Source organism: Cannabis sativa, unplaced genomic scaffold (genome assembly GCF_029168945.1).
Source record: "Cannabis sativa cultivar Pink pepper isolate KNU-18-1 unplaced genomic scaffold, ASM2916894v1 Contig1, whole genome shotgun sequence".
NCBI classification, from domain to species: Eukaryota; Viridiplantae; Streptophyta; class Magnoliopsida; order Rosales; family Cannabaceae; genus Cannabis; species Cannabis sativa.
In genome coordinates, this window is record NW_026870037.1 from 737,471 (window position 1) to 752,032 (window position 14,562).

Sequence of the window (14,562 nt, forward strand, 5' to 3'; positions counted from 1 at the left end):
TAGTATTATTTGAGTTAGGAAATTAGCAAATGAGAACAAAAGAGTAGAGTGGAGTGAGGCCCACAACACAAGATGGAAGAGGTCAAAGGGGGTTGGGTTAGGTCCAAGTTTGACAACTCAAATTGTGATATTGGAAGAACTTATTAGTGAAAAAGGTGTGTAACCACTAAAAGTGGTATTGACATGAACTAATCACGTCAGCCCACTCATAAAGTTGTTATCTTTGGGTTTGGAAAGAAGTCATACATTAGATGGAGACAAACACAAACAAAACACAACAAAAAAGAAATGGTTCAATAATTATAACTTTTTCCTCAACAATTACTCACACGAGACCGCAATTATCGCTAGAAAAAAAATTGTGTTCAAAGTTGATGCGTTTTTCCCCTTTTTTTTTTTTAAAAGGTGAGTGAGATATGATTCTATTGCATGAAGAAGTTCGAACATAATACCAATATTATATGCTTCTTGATAGTTCCACAATCATAGCCCATGCTAAGGCTTGACTTTACTATTCATTTGATTTGTCCATGGTCAAATTCCTTTTCTTTTTTCTGTCAAATTGATCTTTCAATGGTTTTAAGACTATAATTTTATTGTCTAAATTTTTTGATGCAGTTTTGTCTTAAATGGCTCACAATTAAAATTTTTTAGCTCATGGTTTGGCAAAACATGCTTTGATTAGACGATGAGCTATCCTAATTCGAGAAGGTTCCAGCGCTGATTGTAGTTTGCTGCATTGTTAATCATGTGTGACTTTATTCGCCACGTCAAAAAAAAAAATCCTCAATGGAAAATTATGAAAAAAGACAACTACTGTCCTCAAATGGAATTCATCTATCATAGTAAATGTCCAAAGACTCCTAAATAAATATATGTAATGGGTTGTTTATATCGGATGTCTCTTGAAGGTGATCTCAAGTTATTTTGTCTAATTTTCCATGATAACTTGGTCTTATATAAGTTGCTTTGCTTGTAGTGACTCATATTTTGATTTCGTATATATTTGGCTAGATAATTAGCTTGTTGACTGAAAGTTTTCCGCGTCGACAATTGTCATAATGTAATTCATATCACTCTTTTTTTTTTTTTGAATAAAAAACGTACTCTGATAAATAAACCGGTTAGACCTCACGGTCGTTACATAAAATGTTAGTCGGAATGGAGTTTAACGGGATAACCCCAAACCTCTTGTGGGTAAACGCCCACTTAGCCACATTATGAGCGGCAAAATTACAATCCCTGTTAATATAAGAGAAAATACAACTAGAAAACAAATTAGAGTAACTTTTACAAAAAGAGACATAGTTTTCAATGCTCCAATGAGACTCCTTTCCATTGAGCGCATTGATAACTACCCTTGAGTCGCTCTCCACAATTACAAACTTTGCACCAATATCCTTGGCAGTCGAAATGACCAAACATCAAGCCACTACTTCACCGCACAGAGCATCAGAGAAATCGGCAGAGGACATCTGGACCCAAACCACTCTACCGAGGTGGTTCCTGGCAACAACAGAGGAGCACATGCTATCGAACCCAGTCTAACATCGCAATTAAGCTTGATCCAATCCTGAGATGAAGGAGACCAGCTCACCGTCGAAGGAGGGCTAGGAACAGGGAAAATAGTAGCATGTAAATCTGCATAGGACATACAGATATGGTCAATACACTTCTTCAAATCAACATTATAGTTATTATGTATTTTGTCATTTCGAGTGCGCCAGACTGTATCAACCACCACAGATGCATATAAAAAAAACTTCATCTGCATTAATCCCCTTGTGCTTAAGATCCCAAATAAATTTGACCCAGTCCCACATACGGATTCCGGTTTCACCGATCCAATAAATATCCCAAAGAGAAGATCACCAAGCATGAAAAGTCACATCACAAGTAAGAAAAAGGTGTTCTAAAATATATATATATATATATGCAATGAGAAGAATCTCTTATGCATTTGTAATTGATAGTTCGATGTATGTTATATTGTGTACTAAACAACATTGTCACGAAGTAAGAGTTGTAAGGAGATATCAATCCAACCCAGGACCAAAATATAGGGTAGTTGTTAAACACGTATTGAAATATCTCAGCAGAAAAAAAGACTATATGCTAGTCTATTAAGGTGGTGTTCTAAACCCCTTAAGTTATGCTGATTTAAATTTTTAGAATGATGTCGATGACAAGAAGTTAAATTTTGGAATGGTCTTTACTCTTAGGGTGAAGTTGTATTTTGGAAATACATGTTTAGCGAGATTAATTTAAAGTTCATATAAATTAATATTTAACATAAATAACATCAATATCATAAATTGAGTACAAAATACTTACAGAGATGTAGCACAACAAAATAAGGCTCATTTGTTTAGTAAATTATTTTTAGACCTATTATATAGTAATTTAATTAATGTATTATAAAAAATTTAATTTTGAAGATTAAAATTTTATTTTTCTAAAATGGTTTTAATAATGATAAATACATTTTAAAATAGTGAGTGGGAGAGGGTTGTCATCTGTTATGAAACCCATGGTCTCCATCATTAGTCTAACACCCGAGGGTATGGGAAGGGCCTCGAGACAGCTTTGTAAGGTGTTGAACCATATATTGTCTAGGTTGGTTTCCTTTTAAGGATAGGATAAAGTAATCTATTTTAGTACAATACCAACCCTTAAGGCGGCGTTACTAAGTTAGTCGTGGAATTTGAAATAATGTGTTACACACAAAGTAATGTCCCCGTCTTTGACATTAGGGGACATAACTTGACCAAACAAGCGATACTTTATTTTATAAAGAAAATAAGAGTTATTTTAGTTGCAATTTATAAAGACAAGAACAAGTCTTGTATATTATTCGATATTAATTTGACCGACCCTAAAGCAGAACTTTAATCTTTGAATAATCTTATCGTAGAATTTTAGTCCTTTTGTTTCTAAAGTTGTTTCTATTTGTACATCTGTTTCTTTTGTTTCTAAGGTTGCTTTTAGTTTCTTAGTAACAATGAGGTGGCGATATTTTGCCTAAATAGTAGATACAAGTAATAAATAAGAGAATATATTTTTATATTTTTTGGTACATAATTCTTGATACAATTTCATATTTTTTGATCTTCTTGTAGATCCTTAGAATATTTTTTTGGTTGTGAAAACCAAGGATAACGATGACCTTGGGTTGCACCAAGTCTGAAACCAAGTGGATTTATTTTTTGTCCCACAATCCCCGCTAGTATAACTACACATATAATGTATACATGTTTTTTTCTAAGTGAGCTCATGCATCATATTTAGATTCCAAACTTGATATTTATTTTTCATTTATAGAACTTATAATGTATTTATATCCTATTGCTTATATCTCGCATTATTTATTTTTTATTTCAGTCTAATAATAATAAAAATAGAGCAACAATACAACGTGCATAACTATCCCTATTATAGAGTAACTGAATTTGATGGTAACTTCCAATCCGAATGGAGAATTAAAATAGAACTTCTTTTACAAAGAGAAAATGTATTTGAACTTGTCTATATAAAAACTCCCTGGCTCATATTACGTGAACATTCTAGTTACGTAGTCAGGAGAGCTTATAACCGATGGCACCATAATAATGTTCGTGCTAGGTTTGTCTTATTGGCTTCATTCAATGAAGAGATAAGAGATATGTATGACTGTTTAGTCTATGCATGTGACATCTGGAAGATAGTACATAATAAGTACGTTGCGCTCATGACCAAGTTACTTATGAGAGAAATGCTCATCATAACAAGATGCATATTTTGACAGTTACGAAGCTGGAGAGGAAGGTAAATATGATTCGCTTTTCTTCTTGTTTATAAACAATAGTGAATTAAATTATTCTTAATCACTGACATTGTTTCTCTCTTGCATGCAAATTCGTGAATAGACGACGAATGTAATTTGAGGAAGTGAGACTTCTACAAAGTTCGAGATGGAGAAGGATTTTAGAAGGGCAATGAAGAAGTCAATTTTTTATTTTAAATTTTAAAGACATTTTCTTTTAGATTTATTGTTTAAAATTTTAGTTGCACATTTAAAGTTTGTTTTATTTAAATAATTTTATTTTGAATATTTTATGTTTTATCAATAAAGTTTATTTAATTTCAAATTTATGTGTGCAAAGTTAATTAAATAAGACTTCAACACTCATAGTATAATTTTAAAATCATGTTTAAATATCTTAATTATTTTGACTAAATAATACATAAGTAACTGTTTAGAATAGTAACTTATGTATGTTTCTATAATTAAGTTTAAAATAAATTAAAATATAATTTTAATTCAATATTATTAAACTTAGAAATTCAATGACATTTAATTAAAAGCTTTGAATGACTATTAAAACATATACATGGATATCAAATTCTATTCCAATCATGTATGGTTAATGATTCATTAAGGAATAATATAAATATTTAATTAGAATTGTCTAATTAAATAAAATCACATTTAAACATTCACTAGTTGAATCTATTTAGTGAAATAGATTATAACTAATTATTCAAATCAATATGAGATATGATTTAAATAAATTAAAAGTGTTTTAAAGTGCTTAGAATACATTGAAATTGAGAATAATTGATTGAAGTTGTTCATGGAATTAAATCTCAATAAAGATGACAATTAAAATGAGAATAAGTTTGAAGAGTTAAAATTAAATTTTAATAGTCATGACCACCAATTATATTCAAAGGTAATAAGTATTTTGAAATTGAGAATAATTGATTGAAGTTGTTCATGGAATTAAATCTCAATAAAGATGACAATTAAAATGAGAATAAGTTTGAAGAGTTAAAATTAAATTTTAATAGTCATGACCACCAATTATATTCAAAGGTAATAAGTATTTAAGTAGGAGTATTCTACTCATTAAAATAAATAATTTAAGAAAACTAAATTGTTCTTAAATACAACAATTAGTATTTTTAAATCAAATCAAATTTCCATGGAACTATATTTCAATAGATGAGATTTATTGAAATAAAAGATATACCAAGAAGGTTTGAATAACCAACTAATTCAAATTAGTAACGCTTAGACATATAGGCTAGCTCAAGTGGCTATAGAGGGTGCGTGTGTGTTGGAGGTCTTGGGTTCGAGTCCCATGTTATGTATTGTAATATATAAACGCTTAATTCAACAAAAAAGAACATCAAAGTCTAATGAGAAAGAAAATGGGAAAGTTAATACTTTCTAGTTTTGAACTTTGGAGTCAAAATATGATTATTCAATAATCATACATTAACAGTCTCATTAATTATTCAATACATTAAGATGATATTGAATATGTATTTTTAATAAGTTAGAAACTTTTACTTTATTAAAATTGATATTGTTTATGGTAAATAATAAAAGTATATGTGATAGTTCATAAAAATATTCATTAAGAGAAGGATGATTTGGTTTTTGACTTCATAAGATGAATATTTGAATTATTATATTTAGATTTGAATTTTGATGTGGTTGAATTCAAACAATATAATAGTAATTATTAGATATCAAATATTCTGGAGAGAATAAAGTGATTGATGTCTATAATGTATAATTACTAACAGTGGCGGACCCAGAATTTAAAGTGAGGGGGGGCGTAAATAAATTTAAAAAGAAAATATAAAGTGTAGTTAGTGGGGTTTGAACCTTTACCCTCTAACCTATTTACCAACTACCTTAACCATTACACCAAGGTTACTATTATGTTTATAAATATCATCTTTTAATACAAATATATGTTGTAACTAATTAAAATACATATACATTTTTTTCTCGATTTTTTTTTTCAGGGGGGGCGACTGCCCCCCCTCGCTACAATCTGGGTCCGCCTATGATTACTAATAAATAGTGTTACTAAATATGGATTTAATAATATAATAATGGAAATTTTGGATGTTATTGAGGTATTGGATAAATAATTTAAAATATAAAATATTAGTATTGAATAGAATAATTGCTTAACTATTAAAATTTAGGGATACTAGCATAATGAGATTAGACAAGTAATAAATTTCAAATTATAAATTAAGAAGAGTATTAATTAAATAATCAAAGACAGTGAATAAATAAGGAGTTGTCTAATTGAGTGGGAGTATTGAGTATGCCTAGAGTATATTTAAAAGATCATTCAATAGGTGAATCCATTTGCAACGAGTTGTTAGAATTTAAGATTAAGAAAATATTTAATTTAAGAATATATAAATTATAGTATCGTTTGTGAAACGAGAAATAAATATTCTTATTAATTATGTAATTTTAAATAAAAAAGTCACTTAAATGTGATTGATTTAAAACGAGAAAGGATGTGAAATGAAATTTTTCATTCCAAATATCTGACTTAATTAGTCATGGAATCTATTGAGTTCATTAATTATCATAATTAAAAGAATCAATTAGATGTGGCTAATGGAGGGTTCTAGATTAATATATTTAAAAATAATAGTTTTGAATGAATAAATATTTAATATTGAGAATATAAAATGATTAATCAAACAACATGAACCTGAAAGAAATAAAAAAATGAATTAATTAAATATATTGTAATCAAATTTTATATATTTATCCAATGATGATATGAAGGTCTCTGAAATCTAGAACTACAGTATGTGGAGGGTCTCGTTCATATGACTTAGCCTGAATAGTCGAATGTGATACAACGTCTATAAGAGTTATAGAATATGTAAGGAGACCCTCCACAAGTGAGAGATTGTAATATCAAGATTAAAATAGTATTTAATTTTTTTTTTCTCTCCTTGTGATATTAATTGTGTGAGGATAATTATCTTATATATTTGTGTTGTTAGTGAGTTGAGATTATTGCTTAGATTATTGTACCAATTTTCTAGAGAGAGTTAAAGTTATATTAACTACGAAAGTAAAATACTATGGTATTTTTACAAGGTAGGTAATCATTTAATTAAAGCTCAATATGAAAGTTTATTAGGGTTTTATAAATTATTTAGTGGATTTTAATTAATGGTATAAGTGATATCAAATAACATTATTATAGAATTAATGTTAAAAATTTGTAGGTTTGGATAAATTCGCAGGATTAAAAACTGTTTTACTAAAATGATCATATCTGGAGTTCTAGAGCTCGGATTGAGGTGATTTCAGTGGCGTTAGAAAGATAATTCAGAGATCTATCAATTATGTAGAAATAGATTTATCATAATTTTAACTTTATTGGAGTCAAAATTAAGCTACAAAGTGACGGCCTGTTAAGTTTAGTATAGAAACCCTAAGTTTTAAAATTCAAATTTAAAACTTATATCTAACAAATAAGATTTTTATTTATTTTCTATTTAGAATTAAATTAGCATCAGATTATAGGGGTTATTTTATTATTTTCTTTTATAGGTTTAATTAGATTATAAAACCTAAATCTATCACATTCTTGATACGTAATATGCAGAGCCTCTAACCCTGAGAAAAATAAAACTCAATCTCAATCTCTTTCTTTAACACAATTCTAGCCTGAACACAATTCTTAGAAAAGACACTCATAAAATCCTATACCCTACAAGTTATTCATCTGGCTATCTATCAAATATTTATAATTTTCCTTCTTGTTTCGTTCTCTTCGCCAAACAACACTCATGATTTTCATCAACATAAGATTGAGATCATCATCACCATTCTAATAATTTGAGATTTCAAGATCTAGCACTGATTAAGAAGAGTCATCAAGAGGTAAGAGAGTTCTTCCACTTATTGTTGTGAACTTTTAGGTTAAACTATGAAATCTCGTTTTTTATTTTTTTCTGAAAATTATTGTCTTAGTAAAATAGTCATATCTCTCTCAATATTGATCCGTTTCCAGCGATTTTTATATCGTTAGAAAGCTTATTCGATGATCTAAAATTTTTATGAAGAAACTATTCACCATTTCGGTGATATTCTATGTCGAAAATTATCATCTTTCTGATATTGTTGTAAATCGTTTTTTTCATATTCCCAGAAAAAAGTACTTTCACTTAAAATACCATAACTCTCTCAATTCTCATCCATTTTTAATGATCTATATATGGTTTCAAAGCTTATTAGATTTCCCATAAGCTTCATGAAGGAACATTTTGTTAATTCGGAGTTATACTATGTCAAAAAGTTATTTTCCTTCTGTATTATTTGCTTCGTTTCTTGAATCTTGTTCTTCCAAAACTGTTTTGATAAAATTGCCATATATCTTCAATATAATTTCAATTTCAAAGATTTTGGTATCATTGGAAAGGGAATTTAATTTCCTAAAACTTTCATGAGGATGTTATATTCTAGTTCTGAACCTTTCAATACAAAAGGTTTGTATTTTTGCTAAGTTGTATAATTTGTTACTCTATATTCCTTCTCAGAAATAGTTTCAGTAAAACAATCATAACTCTCTCAGTTTTAATCCATTTTTAATGATCTTTATATCATTAGAAAGATAATGGAATTTCTTATAATTTTTATGAAGACAACTTTTACTGAATTAGTGTAGTTGTTGGTAAAAAATAGTGATCTTTCTGCTGTACTGTAAGAGTACGAATTTAATATTAGGGCCTTGACCCCTGTCTTAGTGACGAGATAACAAGTCTTAAGCAGCGAGATTTGAGGTAAGGAAATTAAGTAGTTTTATGTGTTTAACTGCATAATTTAAATTATTTGTCTATTGAAATATTATTTGTGATGTATTATTATGAATGTGTATATAGTACTGAGAATGTGTGGTATGGACACAATATGAGTTTGTGAATCGATATATATATATTATGGTTGGTACGATTTGTATGTTGTATGTTGTATGATGTATGCTAACGTCTCAGGTACAAATGAGGGGCCATGGTGGGGTATGATACACGAATCAGACAAATGTTGTATGTTGTATGTTGTATGTTGTATGATGTATGTGGTGTGTTGTATGTTGTATGTTGTATGTTGTATGTTGTATGCTAACGTCTCAGGTACAAATGAGGGGCCATGGTGGGGTATGATACGGGGTAAGGCCGTTGAATGTAGAGATACCCTACCCTACATTTGTCTGATTCGTGTATGACATTGTTATGGTGGGGTATGATACAGTGATGTTACTGTTGAATATAGAGATACCCTATCCTATAACAATGGTAGGGCTACATAGGCCCAGGTTATTATATGGGCAGATTAGGCCCAGGATATTGTAGGGCCAGGCTAGGCCCGGGTTATGTAAGTAATGACTATGATATGCCAATGTTATGGTAAAGACATGATATGATTGAAATAATTTTTATATGTTATTGCTATGATTGTGCTATGAGTATGATGTCAGGGTTGTTGTCCCTACATATATGTAATGGTTTCGTTTAGTACAAATATATGATATATGATATAGCTTTGCATATCTGAAGTTATTTAAATTACAATTATGATCTAAGGTATATACTATTGTTAAGATTGGATACGTTAATGTTATAAAGAATCGTATTTTTGTGAATTTTAAGATATGTTTAGTGTATTGAATGCTATTGTATGTTAAGCATTTCCTTACTGGGCTTTTAGCTCACCCCCCTTACTTTCCCCCTACAGGAAATAGACAGGGAACATTGAATGTAAGTTTGATGAGATGGGTCAGTTCTGGTATGTATACTGCGAGGGGCTATGGACGAGCAAACGGTCTAGAACGCCGGTGGAGCCTTGGTTTTGTTTTTTTTATAATAAAGTAATCTGAGCTCAGTGGGATGTTATAAATTTATTTTTATTTTTTTAAGAAAAATACACTCAACTACTTATTTTGTTTTAATATGAATGATCATTCACCTTTTTGCATATTTATTGTAAAACCCACTGTGTATTTTCAAACAGCTTTGACTCTTTTTAATTAATGCATCAAAATTAGCACTTTGTAAAATAAGGTAAAATATTGGGGCGTTACAGTTGGTATCAGAGCCGATCGTTCCTTAGCCCGAAGGATACTCACAGTATACATACAGAAGACTGAAAAAAATCCCTCTCACTATAATGTAAGTGTTAGTTTCAATATGCTTAGTTTTGCCATTAATAGTTTTATATGTGATACATAGATTTTTGTTAAAATATGTTTCCTATAATTAGTGCCTCATCTGTAGTGGGTGCTTAGAGAAATTAAGAGTATATTACCTGCTATGATCGATTACACTTTTTATGAAGAATATGAATAGGTTTTATTTTTCTTTATTGTCTTGAATTGAAACTAGGAAGGACAATGTTCCTTTCTTTAAAATTTAGAATAAATTATATTAGGAATTCATTAGACTTTGTTTGATAAATAGAATATTACTAGTTAAGCTTGACAACATTAAGTTTAGATATATTCATGGAATCTTCTCTCCCTATAATTGAACTCTTTTGTTTCTATTAAATCAACATTTCTTGTAAGAGCTCACACATGCAACTAGAAGATCAGTTAGAATCAATGTGAAAGGAACGACCAATAGAGGTGGGGGCTAAGGATGTGTGTTCCGCTGACCCATAGATGGTTGATGTTCCAGAGAACCCAATAATAGTAAGGCTAACGATCTAATAGAGGCATTGGAAGGACTATGAGCATGCTTAAGATGATTTGTTGAAGAAGTTTTCACAGGCTCAGCGCAATAGATCACCAACACTAGTAGTGGAACTTGAAGCACATAATGAAATGTACCAATAGCCAACTACGCATATATTTTCACCTATCTATGAATGGTTGAAGAAGCGGTCTCTGCACCTAGCTATGAATGGAAGCCCAACATATAGGAAGTAGGGATGACTTAGAATAGTAGACGTTACTCATATCACAACGATGACCATAAGTAGAATAACTTGAATCATGAGTATACATGAACTCATGTTTGTGTTCATTGAGTTCTTTGATTCACTTGTTAAAGTTTCTCAGAGAAGATGATTCTTACAACTTCTGTTTTGGGAGCTTAATAACATGAGTGGTTGGGAACATGTTATACACCAAAGCAGGGCCGTCTTAAACATTTTGGAGGTCCTGTTCCAATCTTAAATTTTAGGCTCCTAATAAAAAAAAAACGATTTTATTATAATAATTGTTATTTATTTCATTACAACTTTAAGTAATTATCAACCTTCTATTTAAAAAAAGCCATTCTTCGCATACTTTTTGAAGCGAATTCATCAACCATCTCTTCATATTTTACAGTTTCTAAAACATCATTTTCAATCACGATCAATGCTAATCCATTAAGTCTTTCTTGTAACATGGTAGACTGCAGGTAGGACTTTAACAACTTCAATTTTGAAAAACTTCTTTCTGCAGAAGCAACTATCACAGGAATAGTCAATAAAATTATGTACGCAATAATTGTATTAGGAAAACAATCTACGCCTTTCAAAAATTTCAATATATCAATAGCTCTCATTTTTTCCCTAGGCAAGATTTCTCTTAATAACTTTAACTCCACATATAATACATTTCCATCAATATCATATTGTTCATTATGTTTCAATGCCTTTTCAAAATGACTACAACAAGACTTCAAACCTGTACTGTCTAATAATTGGAGCTTATCAGAAGTAAACAAGCAACCAAGAATATTTTCATATTCTTCATATTGTTCAAATCGCTTAGTAAGAGAAACAATGGCTTGATCAACAAGGTAAAAAAAATAATTAATTCTAAAAGATTCTTCTCCTGATAACTCAATAGATGGGGTATTCAAATTCTCATCAAATTGTCTTTTTCTTCGAATTGTGCGTCTTTGAGGAAAAATTGGATCAATATTCATATCAATAGCAATTTTCTTAGCACTATTTAAGGCATCATAAAAACCTGTTTCTCTATATTTTTCAAGAAAATAAATTAACCTTTTTATTTTTTTCATAGCAACATCAATAAGCATATCTTTTGATTGTAAAAGCTTGCTAACTAAATTAATAGCAGATAATATTTCAAACCAAATAATAATTGCTATTAAAAACTTAAAATCTCCAAAGTCATTTGTTGCCAAGGATTTTGCTTCACTTCTTATTTTAGAATCAAGTTCATCTTTTTTTGACAGTTCAAGTAAGCTTCTCTAAATTCTGATATTTGAAATCTTATAGCTTTAACATTATCTACACGACTTTCCCAATGAGTGGATGACAATGATTTTGGAGTCAATCCTTTCACATTATCTTTCAAAATTTGCCATCTCTTAGTAGAATTGGCAAAAATTGTATATATGCGCTGGATAACTTCAAAAAAATCTCTAGCTTTACTACATGATTCAGCCATGTCACATAATGTCAAATTAAGACTATGACATCCTGTCAAGGAGTATAAAAGGCTCTTGGATTTATGTCTAAAAAATTTTATTGTACACCTTGATGTTTTCCTATCATATTTGACCCATTATTATAACCTTGTTCTCGCACATCAAATATGTCAAGATTAAGTTTTTTCAACTCATTTTTTAAAACATCAAAAAGTCCTTGACCAGTTGTATCATTCACATTTAAAAATCCTAAAAAATATTATTCAATGTTAACCGAATGTGAAGAAACATCCACATATCTCAATATTAAGGACATCTGCTCTTGATGACTAACATCAAAAGTACAATCAAGTATCACAGAAAAATACTTTGTTTGTTTGACTTTTTTAATGATTTTAGTTTTGATTGCAGAAGCAAGCAAAAGTATTAACTCATTTTGGATGTTATGTCCAAGATAATGATTGTGAATATCATCATTTGTAATGCGTTTAATATGTTCTTGGACAACAGGGTCAAACTCTGCCAACATTTCAATTAAGCCCAAAATATTTCCATTGCTATTTTGATACAATTTCTCATTAAAACCACGAAAGGCCAAGTTATGTTTAGCAAGAAATTTCACTATTAAAATAATTCTTAGTAAAAAATTTTTTCCAATGATCTTTTTCTTTTTCAATTAGCCTTTGAGTAGTTTTATCAATCGTTTGATTCTTTTTAAGCCTTAGACGCAATTCATACCAAGTGATCATATATTTAACATGTTCCATGCTAATCTCATGCTCTTTAAGTCTTTCACCAATATGCGTCCAATCACTAAAGCCTTCATTTGTTAACATGCCTCTACCAATCCCACTTTTAAAAACTTTTGCAACAAAAACAAAATACTCTATCTAACTCTTTTGAATAAACAAGACAATCTCGATCACACTTCTCTCCATTTGATAAAACTCTAGTATACAAATTAGCAGTGAATCGTCTAGAAAATTTAGTTTTAGAACCACTCATAACAGAAAAATCTCTTTTTGGACCCTTCAACACTAATAAATCAAGGAATTATTACATAAAAAATATAAATTGACATTTTATTTACAAAAATACCTCCATAAGGTAAAGACAACATTTATACCTTTTATGTGATTTTAATTACTAAAATACCACTTACACTATCAATTATTTTTGAATCAAGAGCATCCCAATTTCTTGGATCAAATATATCAAGCAAATGTTCAAATGGGTTTGATTGCTCTGCATTGTTATCATCATTATCCTCTAAAACATCTTCGTTTTTAAGTGAATTATTCAAATGATCATCATCACTATTTGTAGTATTATGATTTAGATTTTCCATATTATCATTTTTAAATGACACATCATTATTATTTTTGACATTAACATTTTCAATAGGCACATCACCTCTTTTTTCCACATCAACACTTTCATTTTGATTCTCAATACTAACATTTTCATTAGGAACCATATTTTCACGAATTTCAACATCAACAATGTCATAATTATGATTTTCTAAAGAAACTGATGGTTCTTTTATAATAAATTTATCAAGAGCTCCTTTTTGAGATTGAGTTAACTCCTCAATTTTTTTTCTTTTTCTTACGTTTTTCATACCCAGACTCATGTTTTATAATATTTGGAGGCATAGTAAAAAAAAGAGCTAATATAATATTTCAAAGAACAATCAAGAGAGTAATAATTAAATTAGAAGTGAATAAAGGAACATAAGAACCTGGTATTTGTTGCTATCACAAATTCAATGTCGCCAATTGCCCAATACTACAATCACCAAGTGAAAAAAAAAATAACAAATCAACCACCAAATGAAAGCTCTAATCTAATATATATATATATGTATAGATATAAATATATATATTAGAGAAAGAGAATACACATAAATAATATATATACATTATGTAACATTTATATTATATTTTATATATATAATATATACCTGGCTTTTTTCATGAGAATTGATGGCAGCCAAAAACTAAAATTGATTTAAAAATATGAGAAAGGGAGAGAATGATACTGATTTTTTTTTAAAAAAAAGAATGAGAGAAAGAGGAAGAATGAGATAAAAATGAGAATGTCAATTGTGTATTTATATAATAATTGTACATAACATTAATATTAACGTTATGCTATGGGAAACTACTAAAAACAACCTTTCCTATTCTCAATATTAATTAACATCTTTTTATATTTTAAATAATAATAATAATAGGCCCCTATTATTTTAAGGCCCTGTGCAACTGCCCATGTTGCACAGGCTATTAGCCGCCCATGCACCAAAGGAATCCAAGGTTTTCTAACGAACCGAATATTAATTCCCTTATAGTGTTAATTCTG

At 29.4% G+C, this 14,562-nt stretch overlaps 1 pseudogene; it reads right to left on the reverse strand.

The window, feature by feature from the left end:
- Positions 1 to 1,168: 1,168 nt before the first annotated feature.
- Positions 1,169 to 13,834, reverse strand: LOC115719875 (uncharacterized; annotated as a pseudogene).
- Positions 13,835 to 14,562: the final 728 nt, after the last annotated feature.